The following is a 24,335-nucleotide window of genomic DNA, read 5'->3' on the forward strand; positions in this document are numbered from 1 at the left end:
TTGATTGATTGACCTTTGAATGATTTTTAGGGTTCCGTACCCAAAGGGTAAAAACGGGGCCCTATAACTAAGACTCCGCTGTCCGTCTGTCCGTCTGTCCGTCTGTCCGTCTGTCCGTGTGTCCGTCTGTCCGTCTGTCCGTCTGTCCGTCTGTCCGTCTGTCCGTCTGTCCGTCTGTCCGTCTGTCCGTCTGTCCGTCTGTCCGTCTGTCCGTCTGTCCGTCTGTCCGTCTGTCCGTCTGTCCGTCTGTCCGTCTGTCCGTCTGTCCGTCTGTCCGTCTGTCCGTCTGTCCGTCTGTCCGTCTGTCCGTATGTCCGTCTGTCCGTCTGTCCGTCTGTCCGTCTGTCCGTCTGTCCGTCTGTCCGTCTGTCCGTCTGTCCGTCTGTCCGTCTGTCCGTCTGTCCGTCTGTCCGTCTGTCCGTCAATCCGTCTGTCCGTCTGTCTGTCCGTCTGTCTGTCATCAGGCTGTATCTCATGAACCTTCATAGCTTGGCAGTTGAAATTTTCGCAGATGCTGTATTTCTGTTGACGCTATAACAAAAAATACTAAAAACAGAATATAATAAATATTTAAGTGGGGCTCCCATACAACAAACGTAATTTGTTCGCCGTTTTTTTGCGTAATGGTACGGAACCCTTCGTGCGCGAGTGTTACACGCACTTGGCCGGTTTTTATATTATTTTCTTGAAAATAATCATTAGCACTGTTGACCTTTGAGAAGGCTTTGAGGAGCTCACGACCTTCCATGTTTTGAGCCAAATTGCTATCAAAACATATTTTGACATGGCTGATAATACGAGTAAGGTGCAGCGCGGCAATTTCGACTGCGGGGTAATTTCATCATCATCATCATCATCATCATCATCATCATCATCATCATCATCATCATCATCATCATCATCATCATCATCATCATATCAGCCAGAGGACGTCCACTGCTAGACATAGGCCTCCCCCTAAGAGTGCCACAATGACCGGTCTTGCGCCACCCGCATCCAGCGGACTCCTGCGACCTTAACCTTGTGGGGGGTCTACCCACGCTGCGCCTTCCGGTACGTGGTCGCCACTCGAGAACCTTTTCGCTCCAACGGCCATCGGTTCTACGGGCAATGTGCCCCGCCCACTGCCACTTAAGTTTAGCGATTCGGTAATTTCAACTAGTCGAAATATCTTCCATGTTTTACATTATTAACTTAAGTCACACACAACACATATTTGTCGCTATCTGGACATATATGGCACTCTAGTTAATAATGTAAAACATGGATGATATTTCGATTCGTTGAAATTACCCAGCAGACGAAGCTGCCCCGCTGCACCTTATACCTGCTGATAGTCGATATTTGTTAGTTTCGTATAAATTTTATAAACCACTATCTTTTTAACTTAGTTTCTTGGTGATTTGGCTCTTTCCCAGTAAGTTTAGCTATGATGATGACTATAATCTAAATACAAATTAAAAAAAAAAAACATGTATTCCCTAAGTTGTATAATGATATCGTTTATGAGAAAGAGAGCTTAGCAATCATTCAAAGCCTCCCTTAGCCCAGTAGACTACGGCTAGCGAGTCTGCCTTAAATAAGTACAATCTCTACGATGTTGTCACTCTTTCATCTGCATAATGATTAACAGTAAGCTTACCGATGATCCCCCGTCTCCCTCACACAGTAGACTACGGCGACCGACTCTGCCCACGCCTCCACATCACTGCTATGTAGTCGCCCTCAAGTCTGCTGAACCTGGTGTGGGGGCACATCGCTGCTGTTCCCGGCAATCCTGTTGGCAAAGAAACATAGCTTTTAATACTGGTTTAGATGAAAGTTTGGAGAAAATGGTCGCGCTCGGAAAAGTGGAAGGCGAAAGACCGCAGGGACCCCACCAACTAGATGTTCCGACCAAGTTAAGAAGGCTACCTCAGGCAAACTCCACCAAGCGGTGAGGCCTACGGGAGATCGATACCGATGGAGACTGATCACAGGAGCTGCAAAACCAAGTGATCAAGATCCTAATCCTAGTAATGGAGGACTGATAAAGAAGAAGATACCTGGTCACTGGTTGCGTCTCTTGTCTTCTGTTTCAGAAAGGAATAGTTTTTAAATTAAATATTAATCCACAGTTCAAGAAGTTAGTGGAGCACGGCTTCTCCATACAAACGTAGTACCAGTTTTACCCTCTGGATATTGATATTACTACATAGCAGTGTAATTTTGTTTCGTTCTAATATCCTGGTTTGAAACCCCACTCTTATGTACCTATGTGATTATTGATTACGAATAGCAATGCACCAAGGAGAAGTTTCCAAAGTTGCGAAATTTTCCATACGGAATGTTCTCAGAACTTAAATTTTACGAACCATAAAAATTATTCAGGAAGTCGTTGGACACCGCCGTTATCAATTATTTTAACTGACTGTCTTATTTACGAGTTTATTAATAGTACATTATTGTCGAGGCTCGGAAGTAGCTACTTGCAGGCTGAGGATTCGTTTTAAACGGACGACCTTGGGAGTCCGTTTAATTGAATCCGAAGCCAGCAAGTAGCCTTCCAGCCGAGTCATATATAGTGCTTTTCTCAAAAATGGTGCAAGAAATATAAATATCATAGAAATATTTTACAAAAGCAACTTTCTTACGTATATATTTTCACAGAAAAAAGTAGAAACAATTGAAAAAATTAGCTTCGCCGCCTTTTTATTTTTTTAATAAAAAAAGAAAAGTGTATTTTTCTGCCGAAAATACGCCAACCTATTTGAGACAGCTAAATAGTCGCGGTACTAATCATCTGTTTGGCTGTTTAATGGGCCTGTGCCTTCATTTGATATGGCCATTTCAACTTTTAAAAAGTTTGGAACTCGACAAATAATGGAATTTGTATGCAACATTGCAGTCCCAAAATCGAGACTGCAATGTTTTTAACTTTTTAATTTTTGACTGACCATAAACTACGCGCTTCGCAACCTATTTTTTAAACGGCAAAGTCGGCTTTGCCGTCCATTTTTGAGAAAAATAATACTAATAGTACATTTTTAGATAATTCTCATAAGGAATGTTCTCATTGAAAATTTAATTTAAATTCTCGTGTAAGTTTCCGGAAATTCCCGAGAATGTTACTGAATTTTTGAGAATGTTCTGCAACTTGTACATTGCTAATTACGAACCACTGACTAACAGATTGACTTTTACTATGATTGGTCTTGACTTTATTATATTGATGCGTTATAATATTACCTACACAAGAAAAATATTTCTTAACAATGTGTAATACATTAATCTTAATCAAAACAGGTTATAATCAGCAACGTGTCTATCAATTTCCATTAAATTCCGCAAAGCAATATTCTTAGGGTTCCGTACCTCAAAAGGAAAAAACGGAACCCTTATAGGATCGCTCGTGCGTCTGTCTGTCTGTCTTTCTGTCTATCTGTCTTTCTGTTTGTCTGTCTGTCTGTCTGTCTGTCTATCCGAAACTACTTACTGGGACTAAAATTTTGAAAAAAATACACAAAATAGTTCTTTAGCTATAGATGACAGGAAAACCTATTAGAAATGTGCAGTCAAGCGTGAGTCGGACTTAATTACTTAGTTTTTGATCCGACCGGCGACCCCTACGGGTTTTTTAAGACATTTCATTGTTAAAAATTGGGTAATGTACGGGACTACACATCGGTAACTCGTGGCATTTAGGTAGCACTTAAAAGATTAGTTTAATTATTTCCTTTTTTTTATTTTATATTTTGTTTGGTGGTTTCTTTTTCTCGACTCGTATAGGAAGAACATTGTCACATCACTAGTCTGTTAGAAACTGTCAAGTGCCACGAGTTACCGATGTGTATACAGGACCCTTGGAACGCGAATCCAACTCGCACTTGACCGGTTTTTTATTTTTCCTTCACTTTACCGTCTTTATTCTGCCTAGACTCACTCTTATTTTCACTCGCGGCATTTTAAAAAGGCCAGCCGCCGACCCTGACTGACCTAGCAAATGGGTCGGCATTTCGGTGGCGTGGCAACCGGCAACCGTATATCGATTCAACTGATGTAAGGTCACACGTGGTATTTTGAACTGGAGTGGGTGGTGTAGTAATAGTTAGCTTTCTTTTTAGTGAGGAATTCACGGGTTTATTATAAACGAGATTTATGGCGCGATTCGGGATATGATTTAGAGATTTACTAGATATGAAATAGTAAATATATGTGACGTTCCACGGCAAAAGGTATCGGTTGCCCCGGCTGAATATTGGAGCGGCGTTAATAATAGCGTAAGCGCCAGCCGACATAAGGTACCTTTTGCCGTGGAACGTCACATATCTTTACTATTTCATATCTAGTGAATCTCTAAATCATTTCCCGAATCGCGCCGTTAATTGCATATAAATAGATGTGAATATTACTTCCGAAGTTTTAAGCGCCGCTATGCAATCTCCATCAGATTTTTACGATTTTTATGATTACTTACAGAAAATAACGTAACATTTTTTTCTTCAGTATATGTACCTATGGTACAGTCGCCATCAGATATATCGGAGCGGCCAAGGTGCTCACAAATATCGGAACACGCCTCTATTGTCAGGGCGTTAGAGCGCGTGTTCAGATATTGTGAACACCTTGGCCGCTCCGATATATCTGATGGCGACTGTACGTTGCAAAGAAATGGATTACCTATTATGTAAAAATTGAATTTATTATAGAACGACGGCGTAAACAAGGGTATTGCATAATATAACTACATAATATAGCCTTTGGACTATTAGCCTATCTCTAGCGGTTTGTCTATGCTTTATAAACATTATTTTAAAATATTGGCAATACTGTTGGAATGTGTTTGAAAATACACATATCATCATCGTCATTATTTAAGAGCATGGCTCTTGTCGGTGGAGTATGCGCCAGTTTTCGCGGTCCTCGTCACTATACTAGGCAAAATCGAAGCTAGGAGAGGAAGAGGAAAACCACGAGCAAGCTATACACAACAACTAAAAGCAAAAGCAAATATCGTGTCTTACAGGGACCTTAAGAACCTTGCCGAGGACCGCGAAATACACATATAAAAACAATAATCATTAATAAGTTTTTGGCAAAAATTTCTATTTTGGTACAAGCTTTTATCGCTGACTGTACTTTTCTAGACAATTTTCGTGACAATTCTAAAAACCCCAAACACAATTAGGTTGCGTTTTTTTATCACAGAGTACCTTACACCTACCTATGACCACCTCCTGTCTCCATCAGATCAGCTCGATTGTACCATTATATTACATTTTCACCCGATTTACATATGCATGCAAATTTTCAGCTTCATCGGAAACCGGGAAGTGGGTCAAATTTAATTTGCAAGATTTGACCCTTACAAACATTAGTTACATACTTAGTATGCATACAAATTAAATAAAAGCTTGTAAAAAGAACCTAACGCTATTACATAATTCTCAATCTATCAATCAATCAATCAATCAATCATTTATTTGCAGATAAAACATAATAGGTACAATGCATGCAAATACAATTATATTAACATTACACCACCGGTAATGTCAAAATTAATTACAAAAATCAAAAGAATAAAAATCCATTACAATTAAAACCATAGTAAGAAATAAATTATATGTATATTAAATGTCCGCTGGAGTGACGAAGCCCAAAAAGACCTGTCCGCCCTCGGAATACCCAACTGGCGTGAAGTGGCGCAGAATAGGGCAGAGTGGCGCTCTCTTGTGTCAGAGGCCAAGATCCTCTTTGGGTCACTGAGCCAGTGATGTATGTATGTATGTATGTATATTAAATGTCAGTTAATTCTGTGACTTGCCCCCGACGTTAAGTTAACCCCAAGCACGTCACTCTGTTAATTAAGGGGCCCATAAACACGCGATCGATCGATTCAACCCTACAATGGCCACAACTTCGTTAATCAAGGCCGATAATCTGACGAGTGTTTGCTTCGTCGAAGTGTTGAATCGTATCGATTCAATCGTATAAATGCTTGAAGTTCTTTGGATGATAGAAATCTCTAACACAAATAAAGAATTTGTGAAAGCGATTAAAGGATGAATCACGCTAGACCGGGCCGTACCCGGGCCGAGGCGTCCGATATGTCTTTTTTTATGACGGCTGATCGGTGATCACGTGGTGCTTTCCAAAGAAAACGATGTACCGGAAGCTCCGGCCCAGACACGGCCGGTCTAACGTGAGTCAACCTTTAAGCTGAAGACGTGGGTTCGATTCTGGCCTCGGCCAACGGAAGGTTTGGTCACTTTTTCTTTAATATCACATTCGCGGTTATAATTATAGTAGTGTGATTCCTTGAAAACATCAAAAAATTGGTATTGATTTGTACACAAAAAATGCCGTTTTCTGCAATTCTTCTGACCTATTTATCAAAATTTAACCGGGTAACCAATCATGTATTATTATCTAATTGATTTTTTATTGTTTTAACAACCCCACAATGACAAGTATATTCTGATAAGGCCTTAACTAGACATTGATTAATAATTTGCCTTCCAATTTTTCCGGCTAACTGAGTCCAAGAAAAATAATTATTGGACGGTGACTTTCTATTTTTAAGATGATAATACGCTATTTCCCGGCTCATTGATGTTGGATTTTTCCTTTCTTAAAGCGTTTGTGGCAGATCATAATAATATAGTTAATAGCCGTTATTAATAGGGGGTATTACTGCAATGTTCTGCCGCCAAAGTGCAGCACTAAGCTAGCTAGTAAACCATAGAGTAACTTATACATACTGTGCCTTAAACTGTTTTTTTGACAAGTTTTCACAGACAATAAAATATGACATTGATGTATCAAGGCGGTTTGTTAATAAGGCCCAGATTGTGATGGATAATCAATCAATCAATCAAAATATACTTTATTCATGTAGGCCTAGCAACAAGCTCTTATGAATCGTAATTAATCTTAATCTAATTATCAGAGCAATTTATTGATGTTAATATTATTCCATAATAAAATTGGATTATTATACATATCAAATTTAACACTAAAAATTTCACAAAAGGATCGTCAAACATTAAAAAGATTGTATAAAAAAATACTAGTCTAGAATTTCTAGAATAAAATCTAAATGTCAAAAAAAAAGCATAAGTAACAAAAGAAGTAGATAGTATTACATCGGAATATCCATTTCCTCATCATTAATCAAATATGCCTAATAAATAAATAATCATTTCGAATAACAATTAATCCCACGTTGTAATATCATTCATGTAGTCTTGTGTGGTATAATAAGCTTTAGAAATAAGTTTACGCTTTACATAATTCTTAAATTTATTAATAGATAATTCAGTAATATGGTTTGGAAGTTTATTATAAAATCTTACACAATTACCCATGAATGATTTTTTAATTTTATGGAGCCGAGTGAAGGGCACTGCGAGCTTATGTTTATTTCTAGTATTAATATTATGAATTTCACAATTTTTCCTAAAATTTACAATATTTTTATGTACATACAGAATATTCTCATAAATGTATTGACAGTGCACTGTCATTATGTCAATTTCCTTAAATTTATCTCTAAGTGAGTCTCTATGGTTCATTTTGTATATTGCTCGAATAGCCCTCTTCTGCAGAACAAAAATGGTATTTATCTCTGAAGCACCGCCCCACAGTAAAATACCATATGCCATAATGCTATGGAAGTAACTAAAATATACTAATCGAGCTGTTTTCACGTCAGTTAACTGACGGATTTTGCTCACTGCAAAAGCTGCAGAGCTCAGTCTATTCGAAAGAGTAGCAATATGGGGACCCCACTGGAGTTTAGAATCTAAAGTTATACCAAGAAAAACTGTACTATCAACTAATTCCAATTCCTCATCCTTCACAATGACACTTGTTTGCACATGCCTTACGTTACTACTAGTGACAAACTTAATACATTTAGTCTTTTTCTCATTTAACAATAAATTATTAACATTGAACCAATTTACTACTTTTGAAATGGCATTGTTTACATCATTGTAAGCTTGTTGCTGTCGTTTGACTTTGAAAATAAGTGAGGTGTCGTCTGCAAACAATACTATATCATGGTGGGTCTTAACAAGGAATGGCAAGTCATTTATGTAGATAAGGAACAGGAAAGGCCCCAATATTGACCCCTGTGGTACACCCATAGAGACCAATGACCCAGGTGATCGCTGTCCATTCACATCGACCCTTTGTATTCTACCATTTAAGTAGGACTTAAGTAAATTCAGTGCCGATCCTCTAACTCCGTAATAATGAAGTTTCCTGATTAATGTTTCATGACAAACACAGTCGAAGGCCTTAGATAAATCACAGAAGACACCTAAAACATCTCGTGACTCCTCCCAGGCATCGAAAATATGCTTAATTAGCTCAACACCGGCATCGGTTGTTGAGCGACCCCGTGTAAAACCAAACTGCTTATTATGCATCAAATTATTAACGTTAAAATGTCGTACTAATTGAGAAAGAACTAATTTTTCAAAAATCTTGCTAAATGTTGGTAGCACAGATATCGGTCTAAAGTTAGTGGGGTCAGAGCTGCTACCAGATTTAAATAAAGGAATTACTTTACTATATTTCATTAGATCAGGAAACTCGCCGCAATCAACACTGTTGTTAAATATAACTACCAAGTCAGGCGCTACAATTTCTACTAAGGATTTGACAGCATGGACAGAGACTCCCCAGAGGTCATTAGTTTTTTTGACATTAATTGATTTAAACGCCTTTATTACATCTGAGGTACAAACATGTTCAAAATGAAGGTCTCCACAACACTCTGGAGCGTTATGTTTTAATAATGTAACAGCAGATGAGGGTGATGAATTTAAATCCTTAGTTGTGGATACTGGTACCTCGGTGAAAAATTTTTCAAATTCTGTAGCTACTTCTAAATTGGAATCTATAATTTTGTTATCAATGTTTAGTTTAAGCTCTTTAATTGTGTGTTTAGAGCGACCAGTCTCCACATTTATAACTTTCCAGGTTGCTTTAACAATGTCGGAACTACTTTTTATTTTCTGACTTAGATAATTTCGCTTAGCTATATGACAATCTACTTTAAACTTCTTCGAATACTCCTTCACATGTTCTTTAAATTCATCACTCTGATTAAACCGCCGTTCCTCGTATAAGGCATACAGTTCACGTCTTCTTTGATGTAAGTCCGCAGTAGCCCACTCACTAAAAACTGATGCACCACTAACTACGACCGATTTTGAGGTGAATATCGCATTATAATGATCCATAAAAGTGTGAAAGAATGAATTATACATACTATTAGGACTCATATCGGAAGACAAAAAGGGTAGCGCCTGAACTAAACTTAGCTTCATTCTTTCCACGCGGTCCGAGGTTACTGGTACAAAAGTTATTTGTTTTCTCATGGTATTTTTCCTTAATGCCTCAAATACCATTAATTGACCTAAGTGGTCTGATTCTAAATTGCTGATAACTTTTTTAGCAATAGGAAAAATATCTGTGAAAATATTATCTATACAGGTTGCACTAGTAGCAGTCACTCTAGTGGGCTCCATAAACATGTGGTTGAGATTACAAGATTTAAAAAGATTCAATAATCTACAAGACATTGTTGAATTTTCCATAATATTTACATTAAAGTCGCCGCATATAAGCAATTTCTTACTAGAAGATGATATTTTAAGTAGGGCAGATTCCATTATGTTTTCAAATAATTCAAAATTACTTAATGGCGGCCTATACACACAGACAACAATAAATTGCTCTAATTCTACTGCACTTAGTTCTATAGTCCGTTCAACAGACATGGATACAATGTCCTTACGTTCCTTAAATTTTAACTGACTATTTAATATAATTAATGACCCACCATGTATGGAACTAAGTCTGGTGAACGAACTTCCCGCCTGGTGATTATTAAATTGGGGCATTAATTCATTATTATTTAACCAATGTTCAGTAAGACATAAAATATCAATATTAAAATCATTCAAAAAAAGTTCTATCTGTAAATTTTTTCCTCTAATACATTGAATATTTTGATGCACCAGGTGGATATACTTTCCATGTTTGCAGTATTTTTCATTATATTTATTTAAAACTAAATTGCCAGAGACAGAATCTTTTGTCTTAACACCTAGTTTAAATCTATTAAATCATTGGTTATGACTGGAACCAATTCCATGTTCATACTGGGCTGCTCAATAGGAGCAGAATTGTCTGCCAAATTCTTGGCAGACATGTCAAGTAAATATGATAGCGATAAAGCTATTTGTCTTTTGTAATAATTTGAAAGGCAACACTTGCCTTTAGTCAAAAACACCATAGGCATATGGTATTTACTAACAAAATTGTTGGTGTCAATTATGCTAAACTTACTACTATATGTACAAAGATTATATAGAGATATATTTAACTTATGTCTAGTGGTATTTTCTGCCTCTGACATTTGCTCACAATAGGGGAATGTGAAAAAAATAATTTCATGCACTGCAAGCGAGTTTAACTGTTCAAAGTATTTAATTAAATTACTTTTGTTCACATTACCCCTATTCCCCATAAGAATAAGCAGTGTTGTCTTAGAATTAATATTACTGTCATTTAAAATTTGTTTTAAGATATTTTCAAAGCTACTGTGAGGCAGACAATTGCTGATTGTACTAAGTCCCTTTAGGTAAAAGCTAAAAAATGAGCTCATATTGCTTCCAATTTCATCAGAATACATAATAACATTAGGTTTAGGTGTGCTTTGTTGTGTAGTGTGGAAGGAGCTATTATCATTTACATGCTGTTGTGGTAAACCGTCACACAGGCTTAGGTCGAGTAAACTGGTCGACGAATGTTCAGTCACTTGCTTACAAGTACATGACTGGGCATTGGTCAGTGACTCAAACCGTTCTGAATTAAGCTTAATCTGGGATATTAAATCATCCATGGCCAAAGAATATTCATTAATCACCTTTTTAGAACTCTCATTTATTTTTTCTAAGGATTCTATGGAATCCTCCAAACTCTGAATTTTTAATTTTAAAGTCTGTGTGTCGGTTTCATATTGCAATTGACTATTTTCTAACTGGGCAGAATATAAATCTAACTTATCCACTAAATTAACATTAATTTTACAAAATCTCAATTTTTTAAAAAACAATTTATTTATTTTTGACAAGTTTTGGTTTTTTTTTATGAGTCTATTTAATTTAATATATTTCTTTAGTTTGTTCCCGCTGCAATTTACTAACCTTGGTGTGGTAGTATCATAGGCTAAATCTGTAGGGGCCACAAGGTTTTCAATTGGTGCGGCAACCAACTGAGAGTCGGGCCGGACCAGTTCTTCGAACAAGCTCTGAGAGTGTGCCACTGCTGCATTGTGTTGGGCCTCCTGTAGCTCATAGATCTGTTCGTGGGCGTCGTGCAGTGCTCTCTCCAATGAGTTGATGTCCTTCAGGGCCTGCTCATACGCAGCACTACACTCAGTGAACCTGTCAACCGTCTCCTGAAGCCGGGCCCGCTCTGAATTTACATTATTGTAGTCAGCTTCTAATGAGCAAAGTTCCTTTTTAAGCTTATCATTGCTATTAAGTACTAATAATAGTTCCTTCTCACTGTCTTCCCTTTCACTGAGCAATTGAGCACAAGATTCCTTGGATATTTTCAACTCCAGCAAGGTAAGTTGGAGTTTATCAGTCTCCTGCTGGCGAGCCGCTGCGGCTGCTCTGCGGGTAAGCATTGTAGACAGTTTTGCAATTGAATTATAGTGGTAGTGGCGCCCCCTACGCGGAGTTTCGCGTAATATTCCCTATTAAGTAACTTCTGTGACCGGCCAATTCGAACGTACATGATATCAGACTGACATCTAACTGATGTCATTAAAATATCGTGGATTTCGCTCGTAATACTTGTTCGTACATACATTCGCACGGGCGAGACGCACGATAAGTAAATATTATGATTCAAATATCATTCTAATGTCAGTGTACATTTGAATTGGCCTGTGAGTCACATATCCCTACAAAGCCCTAAAACGGTTCGTTTTAAATGCCAACAAATAATGACGTCACGTCATGGTTATATCATTCATTCATGGTCATATCATATTCATTCATTCATTCATTCATTCATTCATTCATTCATTCATTCATTCATTCATTCATTCATTCATTCATTCATTCATTCATATATCGTATTATTTTATTTTATTACTGTTGTGCTAAATGTAAGCAGCTGCCAACGCGGACTCCCGTTGAAGCTGTTCGTTATGGAGCGAAACATATATTTAATATTATCAATATGTATAAGTATCTATATTTAAAAAAACATCAGTAAATATCTAATTACAAACTTTCGTCATTGTATTTTAGATGGTCTCAAACAATCAAAGTATTCGTATTTAATATAGTCATTAATAGTCCGTTAATTGACAGAAAAAATATAAGTGGAGACCACTTTTCTGTAATAACTCCTTGAAGTTTTTCGACTTATGTTTTAAATAGATAATTATTGTGTCCGAATAATTACAAAATTATACGTTTTCCGTTTTACGTCGTTTTACGTTTTTCAAACCACATAGGTAATTATTTTGACTAAGGTGTAGACTCTACACCTTAGTCAAACTTCACAAACTCTACACTGTAGAGTTTGTGAAGTTAGGGCTTGTAGAGTTAGAAGCTTGGCTCTCCATGAGATCTGGTAACTTTTTGACAGTGCGAGCCTTATAGTCTAGTTTTAGTAACATTTTACATGAAAATGTTTTTGCATGGTGGGATGTCATGTGATGTAAAATAGTGACTAACTATATATGTGAGGCTAAGAAAATTATTAAGACTATAGTTATTTGTACAACAAGAGGTCAAAGTTTGGTATTTCTTCGAGTGCTTATTTTGAGTCCCGTGCAAGCGAAAGATTCTATAATAGATTCACGAGCGTAGCGATTGAATCTAATTTAGAATCTTGAGCGTAGCGTAGTAGGGGAGTCAAAAGCGCACGAGATGTAAATAACTTTGATCTCGTGTAGTACACAAAAGTTTTCACCTGAGCAGTGAGAACATACCTATTAGACAACTTGAAAAATGTAATCCTTCTTCGTCACTTAATACCTATGCACTCATGTTTTCTTAAGATATACAAACAATTAAGTTTAATTACCGCAATCGAACACGAAAACAAAACGTAATAATAAATTTCAGTAAAATAATATCGAAATAACGAACATCAACTGACACTTCAATCGACAACTTTAAAAAAAAAAAAAAACTTTGTAAGATACGGTCCGAATTGCGGATTCGTACTATTTGTCAACTATAGTAGAAATTCTTAAAAGTAAAATAATTAATTTTGCGAGATAATCTGTTTATTTGTTGAGTTCATTATTTTAATTGTACAATAAAATACCTAAAATATAGTATTTTTATCAGTTTAATCTTTATTTTAATTAAATAATTATTAAGAATTCATACTCGTACGGAGCTCGTACGTGATTTGGAACGATGCGTTCTGAGGTTTTTGGGGGTCTATTATAAACAGTCAATATACCGTTGAATGTCGTTTGAACTTTTTTCGTCTGTTTCTTTTTGCTAACAGTGTGAAAGGGACAGAGATAATAGAACCCAAGTATTTCGAACTTGTATTAGACCCCGCATGTTGAAATGACATTTGACTATAAAGGTCACTTGAATGTCATTTTGTCTCACTCAGTGAGCAAAATCGCATTTTGCTCACTGTTTTTAAGAAGCAAAGTACCCTTGTTCGAGCTGCTGAGGTGAAAAGTAAATTACCAACCCAGAGGGGAAACTAGACTTTATTGGGATTAGTTCGGTTTCCTCACTAGGTTTTCCTTCACCGAAATGCGACTGGTAAATATGAAATGATATTTCGTACATAAGTTCCGACAAACTCATTGGTACGAGCCGGGGTTTGAATCCGCGACCTCCGGATTGAAAGTCGCACGCTCTAGTTGTTCGCATAGTCGGTTAATATAGTGATAAAAGTCCCTTAGGTAACAAACTATAAGTGAACACCAACTTGAAGTGAGGAAGTTCCCAAGTTGACACTTTTAATGACCCCTTTTTATGAAACCCGCTTTAATTACTGTGGGGTTGATCTCAAAGTTCTTATCCTCTGAAGAATAGATTAGTTTGAGCCAAGTTCTCGGCTGCCTTTGTTCTTTGTAATTTTATTGAAAAGTAATACTTTTTTAATCGAAATAGGTGTACAGTGAGTATTTTAACGCCTTACCCATGCCATGATTTATGAGGTGAATATCCATAAGTGCTACTTGCACCATTCACTAACCCGGGGTTAGGTTAAATCTGAAGTTACCATGGTTACCAATACAATTTGACAATGGGTTAACCCCGGGTTAGTGCGATGGTGCAAGTGGCGCTAAGGTGTAGACCTTATAAAACAAAGTCCCCCGCCGCGTCTGTCTGTGTGTATGTATGTTCGCGATAAACTCAAAAACTACTGAACGGATATTCATGCGGTTTTCACTTAATTATCAATAGAGTGATTCTTGAGGGAGGTTTAGGTATTTGTTAAGGTTTTGTGTAACCCGTGCGAAGTCGGGGCGGGTCGCTAGTAATTTATAGGTCTTCCACAATATACTATGGGACTGACTGAAACTATCTTATCTTAGGGTGATATGATAATTGATAAATAATATACCTATGGGTGTATTATTGGATCATCAAATGAACAAAAAAAAATTTAAGAAATATATTTTCATAACAGAATACACCTACAATAGCCGTCTTTGTAGTCGTATACTTAAGTGAATATTATAGGGCGTTTTATAAGTACTTATGACGCACATATTTGTACGCCTTAAAAGCACATTGCCAGGGTCATAAATACATACCTGATAATATCCCAAGGGTCGTGATGCCTGATACGTACCCATACGAAAGCGAATGAAGACTAATCGTAGACCATTATAAGCTGACCTACAGATCTTTAGCAACTGTACGTAATCAGAGAGCTCGATTATACTGGTTTCTATGAGCTTTTGGATCTGGATTGACGTACTTGGTACGAAGGAGGCGGAAGGTATAAAGGGTTAAACCACATAAATTTTAAACCGGTATCTGTTGCATATAAAATATCAGATAATACGAGACGCACTCTGGGGTTTTCAGTAATGGAGATGTGGATAAAGTATGCGGTTACTGCTACACAAAATACATACAGTGGAACCTCGATAGCCCAAATCTCAAGGGAAACGCCAAAAACTACGTGTTAAATGAGGTTTCGTCTTAAAGAGGTTTTTGTTGGTCTTTAAGAGGTTTCGAGTTACAGTGGTAAAACGCATGAAAAATTCGTGTTAGAGAGGTAATTATAGAAATACATCAAATACAGTCTTAAATAGTCTTTTTCGAGTTACAGAGGTTTGTTAGTAAATAACTTCGAATTACCTATAGAGGTAAAAAATTTACTGAATAGTCGTGAAGGGAATCGTTGGTTACTTCGTTTTAATGAGGATAAATAATTCGAGTTATGGAGGTTTTGGTCTCTGAAGGGAAGGGAGTAGCATTTTATTTCGTGTTAACGAGAATTTCGTCTTAGCGAGGTTCCACTGTATATTATTTACATACAGGTAAAAGTAGGTAAATATTATCATGATGTACGAAACTAACTCCAGAAAGATGTTTTTACTAGTACCTATGTCACATATTGAATAACACATCCCCTCTGACAGCAATGATATCGTGTCACTCGACGTTTTATCGGCTAATATTTTTAGAGTGCCACCTTCAGTCATAATGCGTTCAGATATCTACTCCAATATTGAGGCAATAGAAATATTAGCTTTTTGATAAGGTAAAATGTCACATGAGTGTGCTAATATTATTAATACTTGATACTCTGACAGTTTCACGGCTAAAATATTAACCGATAAAATATGAATAGGGAGTATTACTGCAATGTTCTGCCGCCAGAGTGCAGCATTAGTGCACATAGTAAACCATAGAGTAACTTATACATACTAGGCCTTAAACAGTTTTTTGACAAGTTTTCACTATGACATGAATGCATCAAGGCGGTTTGTTTACAGGAGGCCTAGCGCGAAACGCGAAAATCGAAATTTCGTTATCTGCCTCTCTATCGATTTAATAGGCAAGAGTGATAGAGAGGCAGAAACTGAACTTTAGTTTTTCGTGTTTCGCGGTAGGTCCTGGGATTGTGCTAGTTACGCCCTCTACGCAGAGTTTTGCCCTACTGTATCAAGAGTAATCTAAACGAACCAAAATGTTTGCTAAATTTTCAAAAGCATAAATTATCAACCCTACTAACTAATTTTCATTTAGCATAACAAATTAAATAGTTGAATTTTGCTTATAGTTGAAAGCTTAAAGGATGACTTACGCTAGACCGATATGTCATTTATGACGGCTGATCGGTGATCACGTGGTGCTTTCCATAGAAAACGAAGCGCCGGAAGCTGCGGCCCGGCCCCGGCCCGGTCTAGCGTGAGTCATCCGTTATTCAGCCTAAACTACGCTTAATGGGGACACCCTTTGCGTATTTCCTTTTCACAGGGAAATCTAAATAGATTCCTTTGAAAGCCTACTCAGGTGGTTTTATTTGTATCGCTTTCGTCCACCGACATACTACATACTATATATATATATAATATCAGCAAACCAAAATGACGACTGAGATCACATTACCATCTCTTTCACTCCTGCTACGACTATGCAAGTGTAAGTAGTCTTACGACCCCGAATTAGTTTGGTTTGCGACTAGGAAATATTTATTCCATAATAAAATTTTAAGCATTCAGCTTTCCAAGTAGTAAATAATTTTGAAAAATAAAGACCACATCATCATCTTCCTCGCGTTGTCCCGGCATTTTGCCACAGCTCATGGGAGCCTGCATGGGGACCGCTCGGCAACTAATCCCAAGAATTAGCGTAGGCCCTAGTTTTTACGAAAGCGACTGTCATTGACCTTCCAACCCAGAGGGTAAACTAGGCCTTATTGGGATTAGTCCGGTTTCCTCACGATGTTTCCCTTCACCGAAAAGCTGGTTAAATAAAACAAAAGACAAAAACGTTCTAAAAATATTTGCTTATTTTTTAAATAATTATAATAATAAAATTGGATGATTGACATTGATCAAGGGAATTGGGTATACTTTCCCTTCGTAACTTTCCCTGGGGTCGGTAGTTGAGTTACTCGAAGGATCAATTGGCCTAATATTTTCAAAGAAGGGTCATTTATAGAAGCCCGTCCCTTAAATTGAGTAATTCGAGAGACAAATGGGAAATTTAATCGAAAAAACATTTTCAAGTTGTGGATGAATTTGTGTTTTAGTACCTAATACTTACTCTACTTACGGCGCGATTCGGGAAATTATTTAGAGATTCACTAGATATGAAATAGTAAAAGATATGTGACGTTCCACGACAAAATGTACCTTATGGCGACTGTCGCTTACGCTATTATTAACGCCGCTTCAATATTCAGCCGGGGCAATGGTACCTTTTGCCGTGGAACGTCACATATCTTTACTATTTCAAATCTAGTGAATCTCTAATTCATTTCACGAATCGCGCAGTTAGTGATTATAGAATATAATATATATTATCATTATATGCCGACTTCAACAGTAAAACGATAATAATAATTTAAACTACATATATTACAAACCCTAGTGTAAATTTCATTCAATATGACGAGCGTTCGTGTTTGCGTTTTGTCTATTTTTGTATGGGATTTTGAACAGCGCGCCAAGCTTTTGGAAGCTCAATCCCATACAAAACTACACTTAACCACAGAATAAATAATAGTACTACGTACAGAAGGTTCACTCTCTAACAAAACGCGTCTATTACGACAGATATGACCGCTAGGTGGCGCAAGCGCGAGCAGGCGTTCGTTCCGTAGCGGTGCGCGGCAACTACTATGGCTAGAAACCAAAATTGGTGTGGGCCGCATGTACTTGTTGTGACGCGACGAAATCGTGGAGTGAGCCACGCCTGACTTAACGCAAACGCGTACTTCACGTCATATCAAATGAAATTTACTCTAGGATTACTGATTATTATGACTTATGACTATTTGATGTTCGAAAGCGTTCAGAAACCAATTCCTTATAGTTTAAAAATCGATGATCACTGTTTCCTTGCGATTCAATGTAACCCTTAAACCATTATGTCATGAAAAACCTACTTATAAATTTTCTTTAAACATTATCTTACGAAATATATGCTATTAGGTACAGATTCTACGCGAAGGAACATAACACGATAAGAAAAGCACATTTGAGGAAAAGAGCAGGTGGAATAAGATTGAATTGGATAAGGCACTTCGTTTTACGGACAATTACGTGTGTTATGGGTTCCGCCATTGTTTTTGAAGTGAAAACTTCTTTAGCGGCGCTGTGCACTTTTTGTGATGGGGAAAAAATGTTAAACTCGCGACAGGTCACGTGACCGACAGATTCGACATATTGAAAATTCGTAAGACGGACACGTGACCTGATCGCAAAACTGTTACAATGTCATTGAGTTTTCACTTCTGCCGGCACTCCCGGAGTGCAACCCGTTGTTTCTTTATTCTGAGCTCTGAGGCCAAATACTAAATTTAATTACTTTATCTGCCTCTCTATCGCAATCGAATATGCAATGAGCGATGTACACGGTGGCCAAAAAATAAGTGCAATCCCGTTGCCATGGAGCATTTATTTTTTGGCCACCGTGTATATCGGTCATCCTATTGGACGCCCCAGATATCGCTGGTGCGACATGGTGGAGGCGGTTCTGCGGCAACTTCGAGGCAACAATTGGCGAGAGGTCGCACAGGAATGAGAAAAGTGGCGCTGTCTTGTGTCGGAGGGCAACTGCCGTATTCGAACTTCAAGATATTCACAAGAGACGACACGTACTAGATCCATTCTAGATATGTTATAGTTTAGATATCAACTAGTTCTCTTTTGCAGCGCAATCCGGGCAACCAATATCACTTTTACGTTAGATAGAGTAAGATATCTATTAGATGTGAATTGGATCTCTAAGTCATATCCTGTGGAAATCGTTCAACAGTATCTCCAGAATCGCGTAAATGTCAAATTTGACAGGTTAGATCTTAAACATATCGACGGGGGAAAGGAGAAACCCCTTAAGCGACATTTTGATTGTAGTTGAGTTATATATACCGTTGGAATCAGTTTTTTTTCTGCGTCTTTTAAGCCGGGTTACGTAGCGATCTGATGACTTTGATGTCGGTTAAGTTAGGTTATTAATAGTGGACACATTTAACCCCCCCCCCCCCCCCTTTATGCGACACATAATTTGATTTAAATTTGAACTACGTCACTTAAACTACACACAAATTTATACTTGATCGCTTAAAGTGATTTTAAATATTGCTTGAATTTGTAGTGCTGGCGTTAAAGTGTTTATTACAAATACTGAATATATAAGGTTAGGCGCTTAATCGTGTCTTTTGGTATTATGAACAACAAATGCTGTCGGTTAATTGGTTGTCACAAAATTTATGACAGAATTTGCTCCTTTAAGCGACACGTAGAATTTTAGCATTTATGTCGCTTAATGTAGTTGTTAAAACTTGCTTTAGTCGTTTAAGTTAAAGATCTAAAAGGTATCCTGGGGCTTAAATTATCGCTTTTACTTGTCAATCGTCGCATCAGTGTACCAATTTTAGTGTAATATACCTGTAAATGGCGGTTTTATGACCACGAAGTAACCAGTCGGTCGCTTCAGTCGGCAGCGAACATCGCGGGGAGGCGGTTGTCTCGCTGTTTGCCGTCACAGACAGCTAGGTATGTACGATATTTTGTGAGTTTGTTGTTAATTTATAAGTGTTCATTTATTATAATTAATATTATGTATTTAAGAAGTAACATATTTAATTTGAGGTTAATGTTTAATATTTAGGATTATGTATGCCAGTACTAGTATTACAATTAGTGTTTAATAAATTACTAACACTAAGTTTTTAAAACACAAGAGTGATTAAAGAAAGTACAAACTTGGAATTTAAATAAACAATAGCTATCGTTTTTTTTTTGTTTTATTTACTTATTCATGTTTACCCTGTACATTCCTGTTTTTTCCGGTTTTAGGTTACAAGGTACCCGTTTAAGATGACATAATTATCAATAATTGTGTTTATATTGGATTTAAAATAGGTATACATAATAATTAATTATATTAGTTGCATAGGTAACACAATTCTGGACCAAAAAATCTCTTTAAGTAAGTAAGTAAGTTAATAATAATGAGAAAACGTTGTCCTCACTATAGTTGCTTAAAGTAATATTCCAGTAATACGTATGATATAAAAGATCGTTTCATTGTTTTTTTCTAGTATCTGCCTAAAAATTGTAATGTCGCTTAAAGGGTTTCTCTGGTTTTATCTTAAGGTCACTTTAAATTAAACGACATTTATATCCGAAGATTCTATGATTTTTTCAGTAACGTTACTACTAATGATTAGGTATTACAATTTAATAAAATACGTTCATAGAACTGAAGTCTTTAAAACAACTAGAAAAAAAGTTACGATTTTTTTATTGAAAATGTATACTTTTAAACGCTCTCCTGTAAAGTTAGCAAAATGTCGCTTAAGGGGTTTCTCCTTTCCATCGTCGATATCGTTATCGTATCTTGGTGATGTCTAAAATATGTCTACAAGTCTCATTTTGGGAGGCTGAGCCAGCGGAGTAAGTATAAGGTGGTGAGTTATTTAAGGGTGACCAGTTATTGACACCTTATACACAAAATTAATTCTGTTTATAGGTGACACTAATTCATTTTAGTATAAGGTGGTCAGTAATTGATTATTTACCCAACTGAAATTTAAACTTACCTAAAACATTGCTAAAGCAGCATTGCTCAAGCAGTGAGGGCAACAATGGATCGAGACCGATGGAGACAGCTGATCAAGAATGTGAAACCAAGTGATCACGATCCTCAGGAATGAGGGAACGACTGAAGAGAGAGAGAGAGAGAAAACATTGCTATACTAATTAGTTAATTAAATAGGTACTAAACCTAATTAAATGTTGCTCAAACCGGTAAACTTTCAGCAAAAACAAAAGAACCCTAAAACCGTGAAGCGAATAAAGATAAAAGAATAAAATAATTGTATGCCTCGCTGAAATGTAGGCGAAGTGCCACTTTGCATTTGCCGTTACGAAACTTAAACCGCATTATACGGTGTCCTTAACTCCAAGAGACTAAGACGAATTTTGCGTAGCAACTGTTTGGTATCAAGTTTACCAAAGGTAAAAAAGAATGTGATAGGGATGCCCCTTTAGTAGAAATTGTACTAATTTGGGAGAGTTTACTTACGTGACTATGCTGGCGAGGAACGCCGTTTTACTGGCAACCCTTAAAGGGTTGTGTGCTCCTGAAATAAAGAAAAATATGTTAGAATTGTGGTTATTGAACTCTTAGCGGCACTGCACGGCACCTTTTTTTTTTTTTTTTTTTTTTACGTGGAGTAATGCATTTAGGCATTCCGCCTAGCCGGGGAACTAGGATGGATATGTCGGACTCGTGGCCAAGGGGCTAAATACCGACTAAACCCTCCACGGTATGCCCGTCTCGCAGCAATGGTGACGGTGAACACGGGATCGCAGAGCATTCTACCGCGAACACCGCCTGCTGCCGACAGCCGAGGCTGTCCCCTCCTTGGACCTAAAGGCCCTGGAGCCGAAGCTCCCCCTCTCGAAGGTAGTATGCAGGGCGACACCACACACTGATCCCTCATGACAACCTCCACGCCGGGAGGAGATGGAAAAACCCCGGGTTCCACCCCCTCAGGTTGTCTTAGCGATTTTTTATAGAGGTGGTCATCCTCGTGGCCACCACGCCGGCGCCGGCCAGCAGTGGCAACCCCCCCGGCCGTCATCATAGGCCCTCTGCCTAGACAGTTACGGGGACCGCAGTTTTATACAGGGCAGCGGCATTCCTGTGCCCTCACGCGCCCGAAGGCGCCCGGCCCGAAGGCCTCATCCGCGACCGCAGCCGCCCGGCCCGAAGGCCCCCCTCCAGCACACACTCGGGTGAACTCTCCCTCAATGAGAGAACACCCTGTGCGGAACCCCCTCAACCCCCCCACGACAGGACATTGGCAGCACCGGTAAGGAATTACTTGAAAATCAAGAGATTACTTACCGTTGCCCCCGGGGCGCACCGTCCAAGAACCCTTACCTTTCCCCCGGATCAACTGATCAAGAGGAATGACAAGAGACTCGGCACTCTAGGAGGTTTCCTGTCGCACTGCACGGCACCTGGAGTTACCATGGTGACCAGTACAATTTGACACAGGGTCAACGGTTTAACCCGTTAACCCCGGGTTAGTGGGATGGTGCGAGTGGCGCTTAAAAATTTTGTAGTTCTTATGTATGAATTAGAGATTTACTAGATTATGAAATAGTAAAGATATGTGACGTTCCACGGCAAAAGGTACCTTATGGCGGTTGGCGCTTACGCTATAATTAACGCCGCTCCAATATTATTGCGGCCGCCATAAGGTACCTTTTGCCATGGAACGTCACATATCTGTACTATTTCATATGTAGTGAATCTTTAATTCATTTTCCTAATCGCGCCGTTAGTCATAACTTCTATTATGATTTAGAAATTTCTTCCTATGGAACATTGGCACTTTTTTGCCCCCAAAAAACCGGGCTATGACCATAAATATTATTATCTTTTGACAGTTTCGCTATTTCTCAACTAAAATTCATGAGCTTTATAGCGTAAGATATTAGCTATGCAGCTCAACCCATCAATTTGTACATCAAATGAAATTAATTCAGCTGAAATTCATTTCAATTTCAGTCGGAACATGGGACGTTCCCATTAATGGTAACTGAATCTTAAAACTAATGGGGTTCTTAAGAGTCACACAAACTTGTTGCCAGAAAGCCGCTCCTATATTTTTTTTTTTTTTTTTAGTTTTGTTTAAATTTTTATATAATATGTATGCTAGTTTTAAGGTATTTATGTATGGGCCATTAGTTGCCTGAAATAAATTATTCTAAATTTTCATTTCATTTCATTTTTCATTTAAAACGACATGCTTAACTTTTATGAAGCGCTGGTGGCCTAGCGGTAAGAGCGTGCAACTTTCAATCCGGAGGCAGGCGTGGCTCACTCCGCGATTTCGTCGCTTTGCAACAGGTAGCTAAAAGTACATACGTTCCTAACCAATTTTGGTGGCTAGCCATAAGCCGCGCGTGGCGCTGTCGCCACCTAGCGGCCATACCTGTCCTGATCGTAACAGACGCGTTTTGTTAGAGAGTGAGTCTTCTGTACCTAGGACTATTATTTATTCTGTGCCGGAGGTCGCGGGTTTAAACCCCGGCTCGCACCAATGAGTTTTTCGGAACTTATGTACGAAATATCATTTCATATTTAGGGTTGGAAGTTCAGATGGCAGTCGCTTTCGTAAAAACTAGTGCGTACGTCAAATCATGGGATTAGTTGTCAAGCGGACCCCAGGCTCCCACGAGCCGTGGCAAAATGCCGGGATAACGCGAGGAAGAAGAGAGAGAGAGAGAGAGAGAGATTGATACGACCTTTAGTCAGAATGGGCCACCAACAGCATTATAGCGATTCACGATGATTGGTGCGGCAGCTATAAATCTCTCTCTCTTCTTCCTCGCGTTATCCCGGCATTTTGCCACGGCTCATGGGAGCCTGGGGTCCGCTTGACAACTAATCCCATGATTTGACGTACGCACTAGTTTTTACGAAAGCGACTGCCATCTGAACTTCCAACCCAGAGGGGAAACTAGGTCTTATTGGGATTAGTCCGGTTTCCTCACGATGTTTTCCTTCACCGAAAACCAAACGGGTAAATATCAAATGATATTTCGTACATAAGTTCCGAAAAACTCATTGGTACGAGCCGGGGTATAACCCGCGACCTCCGGATTGAAAGTCGCACGCTCTTACCGCTAGGCCACCAGCGCTCCCATCGGCAGCTATACATCATGTAACCAAATTCTCGAAGTTTCCATGTTGTCCCGTTATGCGACAGACAGTGACATAGGTACATACATGGGAACAGCTGTTATAATAATTAACTGTCAAACTTCCCATATGGTTAAATATGAATGGACGTAACTTTGAAACAGTCCGCCCTTAGGGTCAACTGTTCCAAACTGTGTCAACCGTAATTAATGTTAGAGTTAGACCAAGAAAAGTCTGCAGCGATTTTGATAGTGTCATTTTAAACGTCAAACTTCTATGAAATTACGGCGTATAAATAACACTTGCACTGCGTGGGCTATCAAAATCGCTGCAGACTTTTCTTGCTCTAACTCTAGTTGATTTTAAATTATAATTGATATTCGCTTTCAATAACCATTTTCGACTTTTTCTGTTTGTTACGTT

At 38.2% G+C, this 24,335-nt stretch overlaps 1 protein-coding gene across 1 annotated transcript in view; it reads right to left on the reverse strand.

Moving 5' to 3' along the window:
* The window catches only part of LOC134797741 (potassium voltage-gated channel protein Shaw), a 162,883-nt gene that overhangs the window by 53,430 nt on the left and 85,118 nt on the right, over positions 1–24,335 (reverse strand). Inside the window, exons 2-3 of the mRNA XM_063770097.1 lie at positions 21,279–21,336; positions 1,643–1,777 (exon numbers count right to left, since the gene is read on the reverse strand). The gene's annotated coding sequence lies outside the window, so the exon portion shown is untranslated. The remainder of the gene's footprint in view (positions 1–1,642; positions 1,778–21,278; positions 21,337–24,335) is intronic.

This window comes from Cydia splendana, chromosome 15, assembly GCF_910591565.1.
Source record: "Cydia splendana chromosome 15, ilCydSple1.2, whole genome shotgun sequence".
NCBI lineage: Eukaryota > Metazoa > Arthropoda > Insecta > Lepidoptera > Tortricidae > Cydia > Cydia splendana.